The sequence below is a fragment of the Spinacia oleracea genome, chromosome 2, assembly GCF_020520425.1.
Source record: "Spinacia oleracea cultivar Varoflay chromosome 2, BTI_SOV_V1, whole genome shotgun sequence".
Classification (NCBI taxonomy): domain Eukaryota; kingdom Viridiplantae; phylum Streptophyta; class Magnoliopsida; order Caryophyllales; family Amaranthaceae; genus Spinacia; species Spinacia oleracea.
This window is the reverse complement of record NC_079488.1, coordinates 97,480,650-97,490,447: the sequence shown is the minus strand read 5'-3', so window position 1 is coordinate 97,490,447 and position 9,798 is coordinate 97,480,650.

Sequence of the window (9,798 nt, the reverse complement as noted above, 5' to 3'; positions counted from 1 at the left end):
ATGTTTATTGGGTGCGTTCAGCTATATATAGGGGCTAGGTCCGTCCTTATTTTCCACCACTCTCAAATTCTTTCTCTCTTTTTTGCTGTGCTCTAATTTTTTACTGCTTTTGCCATGTCGATCCCTACTTTCTCACTCCAACGGACTGTTAGGCGTTGGCTACGAGCCCTTACTCCCACAGAAAAAGCTTTGTTAAAAGAATACCACTTAGAGGCACTTTTAGGCTTACAAAAAATTAATATTGATTATAATTTTCTGCATGCTGCCCTGAACTTTTGGGACTCCGATCATCATGTTTTTTCCTTTCGGGGCAATGAAATATGTCCTTTGCCTGATGAATTTGCTGCGATCCTTGGTTATCCTACTAATGCTACTCCTGTTACCCCTGGCACTATTGAAGAGGGTAAAACAACCATAAGGGCTTTCCTAGGGCTAGATGATAACATGTTTGCTGAACTTGTTGTAGACGATAAGGTTAACTTGGCAAAACTTGTAAAGCATCATTTTAGGCCTAGTAAGAATATGACCGAACAAAAATTGAACATTCGAGCCCTTGTATTTTGCTTGTTGAATCATTATTTGTTGTCGAATAATAATGGTGAGTTCGGTGACATAAGGCTGATCCCCTTGATTAGCCAGATGGAAAGTTGCTATTCTATTATGCCGTTGGTTGTTGCTGAGACTTTGCTGAGTGCGGATAAGTTGAAGAAGGATGCCAAATCCGAAATTTTTAAGGGAAGCCCCCTATTACTGCAGGTAATCTATTTTTTTCTTTGCGCACACATACGCCACTTTTATATATTTCTTTTTGCCTGGGGCTGAGTTTCAGCGCCCAGGGCTGGGCGCTGGAATATTCGGCGCCTGGTCCTGGGCGTTGAAACTGCGCCCCAGGAACCTTTTTTTTCTTTCTTTTCATTCTTTTGATTCGATCGTACCTGTTTTTGCAGATTTGGCTTGCGGAACGGCTTAGACTTTTGGAAGCTCCTGCCGATCCTAAACATTATCGCCCTATAGCTTTGGGTAACCGAAAATACTTGCACCAAGGCCAGGACGAGGCCGAATGGACCTCCTTTTTTACTTATGGCATTTGTTCTATTAAGTGGGTGGTACCATGGTGGGGTTTGACTACTATGACAGGGGGGTCTGATGTATCGGTTTATATTTCTTTGTTGGGGCTATCTTGTCCCATTTATATTTTCCCTTACCGAGTCATGCGTCAATATGGTTTAAGGCAGACTATCCCCTTTTCTGATACGGTACCACCTAGGGTAGCGACCTTTGCACAAACACGGGTCTTAGCGTGGGCTAGGTATTATGATGGTCTCCCGCGTTGGGCTGTAGCTACAAATGGGTTTGTGGGTCTTTCTGAAAACTATAAGTTGTGGATGAGTTCCGATGACAAGGATGTGAGGACCGAGGCTCGTAATGGGGAGCCGGCTGAGCTTTTGATACCTCGTATTCGTGTTAAGTATGAGGGTCCTGATTCTGCCAGACCTTGTACCTATAGTTTTAAGACTGTGAAAGCTCGTCCTGATCGAAAGCGAAAGGAAGTTCTTCCCCGTTCCAGTGTCAGGCCTAAAAAGATGCCTAACATGAAGGGGCCTGCTGTTGTTAAAAGAAATGCAAGCTCTCGCAGAGATCGTCGCCGGAACAATGTATGGGTTAGGAGGGCTCAGCCGCCTGTAGAAACAGTGGCTAGTCCAATTGATGATAGTAATCCTTCTCCCACCACTGTTTGTGCCCTCGAGGCTGAGCGGGCTATAACTGAGAATGTTTCTAAAGCTTTGGCATCTTTGGAAGTTAGTGTCCAGGAGCCGGTTCTTATGGAGATTGATATTGGGGCATCGCAGAAGACTATGGGGGTGGATCCTGCGAACATTGCTCTCTTCAAGACTTTATTTGATGATCCGGAAGAACTAGAGTAGTGTAGTTCTTTGCTAGGGTGTAGGTGCCCTCTATTTATTCCAGTTGTGTTTGTTTTTATTCCTAGCACTTTGTTTTCCTTCTTATTATATTTTAATAAAGGCGTATTTTTAGTTCCCATTCAATTTTGTTTATATGTCTAACACTTTTTTACACAAAGAATATAATTTTTTATTATTATTTGGACCGAATCCTTGGTAAGGATTGCCTATGTATCTTGTCAGAATCAGGTCGCGCGTAGTTCTTAGCTTTAGAATAAGTTCTAGTATGCCGGATTTCGGTAGATATGTCCTGAAGTGGAAACATATTACTTAATCGGTCAAATGAGTGAAGTATTTGCCATTATTTTCATCTGCTGTTTTCCATAGGTTGCGTTAAATTCGACCAATTTGTTGGTAAACCTATTTGGATACGTACTGTACCCCCCAAGTGTTCGTTATTTTTCCGTTGTGTGCGGATAAAATGACGAGCACTTTTCGAAAAAAAGGAAAACTTTTGGCAGGCAGAGAGTTTCAACGCCCAGGCTGGGGCGTTAGAAATTTCGGCGCCCAGCCCTGGGCGCTGAAAATAACTTGGGCGGTCAATTTTGACGTTTTTGCTTCACATGTTCTTGCGTTTATTTCCAATTCGTTTTTTGTGCCTTGATATTTTGCTTCGTAGCTAAAGTTAATTTTGAGGCTATTTTGGAGGCTTTTTTGACTGTTAGCGTGAAACGCATTTTTGTCCAGATTAATTTTTTCTATTGGTGATTCAAAACAGTTTTGAAAATGGAGTTAGGGTGCGGAACTTATGAAGATCTTTGTGGAGGGTATGATGGAATCTATGTGAAAGCTGTTGGTGGATTCTACCTTTTATTTTTTTGGTAACATTTGCATTTGTTTTAAATTTTTGATTTCTTTTTGATTTTGGGTTGCATGGATTGGCTCTTATGATGACATTGGTTGGCTTTTTGGGTTTTGAGGATGGGATAGTGTGGTTTATTTTGTGGGTTTCGGGAACTGGTTCACATGGCATTATTTCAAAACCGAGTGGGTTTTGTTTGTTGGGCCTATAACGGGCCGCTTTTATTATTTTTTTTTTTTTATTTTGCAAGTACATTTGGTGTTTATTTAGTGTTAGAATAAAAATTTTAGGAGAAATATTACGCCTTTATTGATTTGGAAAGTAAGGAAAACATACTGAAATAAAACTGACCCATATTCTAAAGGGCCTTAGGACTATCTAAAGTCTCTATTATTTTATTTTTTTTGTCAATCTAAAGAACTACTAGGCGTTTTTTTACTAATGGTGCTCTATATGGCTCAAGCCTGGGGTTTAGTCTCATAAAACTTCGGTCCTTCTCCGGTACTCATCTTGAATTCTATTCCTTTTGCGTTGACCCACTGACATGTCTTCACCCATCCGTTCCCGACCTCTTCTAGTGTTGATGCAGGAGAAATTAACCGGGTTGGATCGAAACCTTCATCTTGTAAAGCTAAGGTAGTCATCACAGTCTCGTTCTCCATAGGCCTCGATTCGTTAAACAATGTCCATAGAGCCTGGTTGTCCAATATTTCAGCTGTTTTAGTCTTGGTGAGGTGGGGTGCCTCATCCAAGGTGTGGCAGTCATGGAAAATTTCAAATCCGGGTTTTAGCAAGCCATCCTGAAAGAAGGGTTCAGGGAAATCACAGCATGGGTGTTCTTCTCCTTCCCGAACAAACATCCCGTTAAGAGTCCTTTGATATGGGGGAAGGAGGGTGGTTTGTTTGGCTTTGTTAAGGCGTAGCCTAGATAGGCGGTCAGCAATATCTTCCTCCGTTGGTTCATAACCTAAGCCAAAGGGAGTAGATTTGCCGGGAAAAGGATGGAATGTGCATTCCTTCTTCCTTATGCCCAATGGGGTTCCTGGGAAATAACCTTGAGCCAACAGCATTCTAGGGATGACTCGGGATGCATGCGGGTCTAGGAATGCTGGATCATAATCTTCGATGAACTGGATTGCTTCTTCCATTTGAAACCCATAAAGGTCATCTGCAGTTTCGGCCGTTCCAACCATAGTACAACTGACGTCGAGAGGAGGGGCGCAGATTTCTAGTATTACCCCGTTATGGTTAAGTTTAACCATTTGGTGCAAGGTTGAAGCCACACCTCCTAAGTCATGGAGCCAAGGTCGCCCCAAGAGGAGGTTGAAAGTGGGCTTGATGTCGATTATTTGAAACTCCGTGGTGCGTGCCACAGGCCCAGTTTGTATGGTAAGGTTGATTTTTCCCAACACAGGCCTTCGGGAGTTATCATAAGCTCGTACCCCTTGTGAGGAGGTTTGGAAGTCATCGCTTCCTAACCCCAAGCAATGGGCGGTTCGCAATGGGCAGACATTAACCGCCGAACCATTATCTACGAGCGCTAGGGGGATGTTTTGTCCTTTGCATCCAACCACTAAGTAAAGGGCTTTATTGTGAGCACCCCCCTCTTTGGGTAAGTCTTTATCAGTGAAAACTATGGCCTTCTCTCCGGCATCTCTCGTGACATGGCTAACCAATGAGTCAGGTGTGATATCTGTGGGTACTGAGATGAGGTCAAGTGAGCGAATAAGCTTTTCGCGATGTTCCTTTGAAGTACACATAAGATCCCAGATGGTAATCTCAACCTTGGTTCTTTTCAGTTGTTTCAGGAGAGGATTTTCAATGACTTCCGCGACGGTGGCGTGCCGCCCGTTCTCAGGAGTTTGTCTAACCGGGATGTCGTCCATAGGAGGTGGGTGAATATCCGGTTGGTATATCCTTCCGGATCGGGTGAGGTTGTCGACCTCGGGCTCCTGAGGGGTGGTATCAATGAGAGCATTCCCGGGCCAAGTTTCAGTGAAGAGGTCCTGACCCGAGACTTGAGATAGGTAAATATCTTCAGCATCATCGTTCCACACACCGTACACTTCCCCTCGATTCGATCCATAGGTACCACAGCGAGTGGTGCACCTTGAGGTGTAATATACACCGTGGGGTCGAAATTTTCTGGTTGGTCGAGAGAGATGTGACAAGAGCCGAGTGGGCTCTTGTTGTTGTTGGGTTTGCCAAAGTTAGGGAGAGGTATTACTTCATCCTCTATCATGTCCTGGATCGTATGTTTTAGATGCCAGCAGTTTTCAGTGTCATGCCCGTTTCCTTGATGGAATTTGCAGTAAGTACCTTCGACCCAATATTTGTTTTTGACAGGAGGGTCACGGGTGGGGCCTATAGGTCTCAACTTTCCTTGATTGGTTAGTCTTTCAAAGGCTTGTACCAAAGTTGACCCGAGTGGGGTAAACTTTCGGTCTCGGACCCATCTTACAGGGTATCTTCGGGCGGGAGCCTCTTCTACAGCATGGACTTCTTGGGCTTGGGGTGTGTTACCCCGATTATAGGTGTTGGTCTTATATGCAGGTTTGCTAGCTCTGTATGGTTTTGGCGAGGTCGTCCTCGATTTTTATTCCCACATCATAAACCCTTTTGAAAGTGTCGAGTCCCAGGTACCTAAGGTGTTGTCTGTAAGCCGGGTCCAAGTTGTCAATGAATTTTTGGACCAATTCTGTTTCGGGAGGCCTATTGATTAGCTGGGCCGCATGGTCCCTCCATCTAGCAAAGTAGGTTGTGAAACCCTCATTTTTCTTTTGGAAGAGAACTTCCAGCTCACGCATGGTGACTTGGAAATCCATGTTCGACGAGTATTGCTTGATGAAGACATTGACAAAGTCTTCCCAGGTGGGGAAGAGCTTAGAGTCCTGGTGATAGTACCATTTGAGCGGCACAGGTTCCAAGGACAAAGGAAAGGCAGGTAGGTACATGGACTTGTCCACGCCTTTCAAGTTCATGGTATTCACAAAGCTCAGTAGATGATCACGGGGGTTGTCCGTGGCCTTGAACTTTGGTAAGTCAGATGAACTGAACTTTTTTGGTAATTTACCAGAAAAAGGTTCAGGCTCGAGGGAGAAGTATTTGCTCCCCATGGTTTGATGTAGGACCATTTTTTCGATCCTCTTCTCGTTTTCGAGGTCATTTTTGGCTTGCGCAGCCGCTAAGGCTTCGTTTTCCATTTTCAGTTGGCCCATGAGTTGGGTCATTTGGACCATCTGGTCTCGCAAATCTTCGATGGACATGTTTGGAGGTGCGAATCGAGGTTGGGGAAGCGGAGATCCTTGAAATGAGGGACGACGGACAGAGCTTGGAGTTACTAGACCTGGTGTTGGTGATGTATCTTCGAGACGCACTAGCCGTTGATTCCCTGATCGGCACCAAGTGGCAGGACCAGTCCTAGGCATAAGATAAGCTAAAGTTTAGGTTCCCAAAGTTTCAAGCATTACTTAGTCTAGACTTCGACTCTCTAAATTGGTTTTTTACTTTTTCGCTCTTTCTTCTGTCGGTACACTTTTTGGGGGTTTTTTATTTTGGTCATTCTTTGGATTTTCGAAACACTTGCCTGTGTGACATTCATAGTTGTTAGCATGTTCGGTCTTGGTGCCGAGCATTGCCATCGTAGGAGGCCTAACGACGACACAAAGAGTTATTAATTTTTCGCGAGTCGCCTTTTTCAAATCGAGTGCTTTTCTTACGCCCTCGTAGCAATTCTTTTTGATGAACATTTTTTGTGCTACGTACTTTCTTTTTGCTCGGGCACCGAAGCTGCTGCGCCTGACCAGAAAGCCAAGCAGCAACTTCAGCGCCCAGCACTGGGCGTGAGAAATTTTGGCGCCCAGCCAGGGGCGTTGAAAATTCGACCCTGGCCGGTTCTCGTTTTCTGTTTTCTGTTTATGCGACTTCGATTTGCGTGCTTGCCTAACAACGTCCTTTACGCGTAACAGCGTTTGTGGGATTCGTTAAAGGCCATCCCGAGCGTCGCTTATTTTGTGGCGATCATTCGGGTTTGCGGAACACGTGTTTCGGTATAACTCTTTTGGCAAATTAGTCTATGAATGTTTGGGTAATTTTTAAGGTCATTGGTTTTCTAGGATAGTTTGTCACACACAATCACATATTTCGCTACACATAACTACATTACAAACATGGATTTGAAAATTAAATATGCCACGTAGTTTATGATAGGTTTCTATGGGTAGTTTATTTACGCCTGGCTTGGTACCGCTTCTATCGTAGATCCAACACATGCCCCGGTCGAGGTAGTGTCTTCTACAGACGAATTTCGCTCAAGAGGCCAACTCGCAAGTGCAAGCCAAGGGGGCATGTAGGCGAGAGGGACCTAATGAGCGAGCGATTGGGTTAGGGATAGGTGTACTACCTGCACAAGTACCGAGTGGGAAACATGCGCGGCGTATGCACCCCCCTATTGGCGAAAAAGGTATCCTTAGTCCCAACTCCCGAGGGAGCCGAGATTCGTTATGATGTTCTGCCCGTTCACATTAATATGCTGATTTTCAGGTCGTCCCAACTTGATGGGAAAATAAACGCGGGGTAGGATCGTTTCACCCTGCGGCTATTTTGATTACCTACAAGCATGAGTATTTCCTTCACTATCCCCAGTGGAGTCGCCACTGTGAGGGGGTCGAAAAAGCGCGAGGCTAATGCGTGACCTGTCCCTCGTGGGTGTGACGATTATTTTTATTCAATCAAGTGTAATTGGATTTCCTGTGAGTATACACCCATTTGACTAGTAATATAGGAGTCGCCATTCAGTTTTTAACGACAATGAGAAAAACTGACAAAACCCGGTTATCGTGACATAAAGGGAGTGCAATTATGTTTGACCACGACGGTCGTAGGTTCCCTTGTGATCCCTGGTGTGGGGATCTCTCAATATACACCCGCAAGGTAGAGATTGAAGGTTCAGGGGACTGTAACTACCGAGAGGAGTAATTCGCTCGTCAATAACTCCAGAGGCAGGATATCCTTACTAGCTCAGCATAAATAATTGAAGGGACATGCGTTAACTATTAAACTAATCTGAATTGATTTTAGCAATATGCAGCATATAATACTAATTCGATCGTGATTATCTGATTTAAATAGCATTAAGGGACCTAGCATGATAATCCGATTTCCCAAAAATATTATATTTATTAGGCGTGATAGAACAATCATATTAGGTTAGTTTAACAGTTCATAAAAAGGGCGAGGAAAGCAGTTAAATCATCGAAAAGGGACACATTACGACGCACCCTTGAGAGGTGCGTCACGGTTCTCAGAAAACTAACCACTTTGACTTTGCTATTTCTCCTTTTTATTTAACGAATCTCAATTATGGGACAGGATACGTTCTGTTCGATTTATGGATCGATTGCGACAGAACGCGTGAACAGTTTCGCAGCGAGAGGCTTAGGCTAGGGGTTTAGAGTCAATACTCAGAATATATTATGTGTTGTTGTGTGTTGTTTCACGTCGAAACTAGGGGCCTATTTATAGGGAAGAGTTCGTGGAAAGATAGAATTGCAGAGTTCTAATCCGCAAAGAATTAGGAAAAGAAACGTACCCAGGGATTTTCAGCGCCCAGGCCTGGGCGCCGAAGATTTCGGCGCCCAGAGCCAGGCGTTGAAAATAGGGTCTGGGCAGTTTTTCTTAGTCAGATTCGGATTCTAAAATCCGTAGAGTTTGAGATTAATTTGAGTCTTTTAACGCGTATCAATTTGTGACGGAATGCGTCTGGGCCCGTTACGAACTCTAGGCTCGCTAGGATTTTAATTAATACGTAACTCTTATTTCCGAATCCTATTAGGAATAGGATTCTCGCGGTTTTCTATCTCATTTAGGATTTATGTTGGAATGCAACACCTAATTCTGACAGGTTTCTATCTTTTATGATTTGCCACTTTTAGAAGCTACCTTTTACGGCAGTTACTATTTTTAGCAGGTATCCATAAATAGCAGGTTTCGGGTGAAATGGGGAATCGAGACTCGTTTATTTTATAGGAGATGCGTTGTCAAGTGGAGTTTTTATGCTTTCATCATCGAACCTTTCCCTTGCGGGCACTAGTTTCAGACCCGGTCAGGCTCATTACTTATATGTTGGATTTGGGCAAGAGCCTCAGCCTGACCCCCAGCCTCAGCCTGACCCACAGCCAGAGCCCCACCAGTACCAGCCAGAGCCTCGCACCTACTTTAGGAGGGGGCGTCGAGACGCGGGGAGGCCCCAGGGTGGCCCGGTAGTAGATGAGGAGCAGGGGTCCATTCATGAGCGGCTGAGCAGACTTGAGCTCGGTTTCCAGGAGTTCGCAGCTGATCACCAGAGGACCATGTTCCTATTCTATGATCAGTATGCCAGGCAGGGCTACATTGCCCCAGATTATGAGCACCCTACCTGGTATACCTATCCCGCGGAGGGATATGGAGCTCCGGGTTCTATGGGCACCTTCACACCTACCCAGTACGGAGGGTGGGGAGCGGGTCCTAGCGGGCATGGTGGCAGAGATGATGGTGATGATGATGATGATGATGGCGGCCATGGCCGTCAATGATGGAGATGAGGATCGAGTTGGTTCGATACCCTTGAGCCAATGAGGACATTGTCTGATTTGGTTTGGGGGGGTAGGGGGTTTCACATTACTTGTACATTGTAGGTATGTTTTTCTTTTCTTTTCGCATTTCTTTGTTTTGGTGTGTTTCTTTGGTGTGTTTATTGCTTTGTAGAGTAATTTATTGCTTTGAAAAAAAAAATACAAAAATACGTTCCGATGAATACAATATCATGCTTCCCTGTGCCCCTTGAGCGGAAATTGTTTTGATTCTTGGTATTTGATGATGGGCAATGTAGATGTGTTAGCCATGATTTGATATTCGATTGCTTTGATGCCTAAACATGAGTCAACTCCGACTAACTACTTGTGGACTTGGTGCTTGACTAGTTGACTTGGTTAGGATGTGTGATAGCTTCCTGGTGTGTCATTGATTTTGAGTATTGGTTTGCAACTATTAGTA